We start from the raw sequence: 489 nt of genomic DNA, 5'->3' as shown, positions 1-489 counted from the left end.
ATAAGGGTGGTGTCATCTGCATATCTCAGGTTATTGATATTTCTCCCAGCAATCTTGATTCCAGCCTGTGCTTCTTCCAGCCCAGCGTTTCTAATGATGTACTCTGCATATAAGTTAAATAAACAGGGTGACGATATATAGCCTTGACGTCCTCCTTTTCCTATTTGGAACCAGTCTGTTGTTCCATGTCCAGTTCTAACTGTTGCTTCCTGACCTGCATATAGGTTTCTCAAGAGGCAGGTCAGGTGGTCTGGTATTCCCATCTCTTTCAGAATTTTTCACAATTTATTGTGATCCACACAGTCAAAGGCTTTGGCATAGTCAATAAAGCAGAAATAGATGTTTTTCTAGAACTCTCTTGCTTTTTCAATGATCCAGCAGATGTTGGCAATTTGATCTCTGGTTCCTCTGCTTTTTCTAAAACCAGCTTGAACATCTGGAAGTTCACGGTTCACATATTGTCGAAGCCTGGCTTGGAGAATTTTGAGC

Source organism: Bison bison, unplaced genomic scaffold, assembly GCF_000754665.1.
Source record: "Bison bison bison isolate TAMUID 2011002044 unplaced genomic scaffold, Bison_UMD1.0 scf7180017864289, whole genome shotgun sequence".
Lineage (NCBI taxonomy): Eukaryota > Metazoa > Chordata > Mammalia > Artiodactyla > Bovidae > Bison > Bison bison.
The sequence above is the reverse complement of the archived record's forward strand: the minus strand, read 5'-3'. Positions refer to the sequence as shown.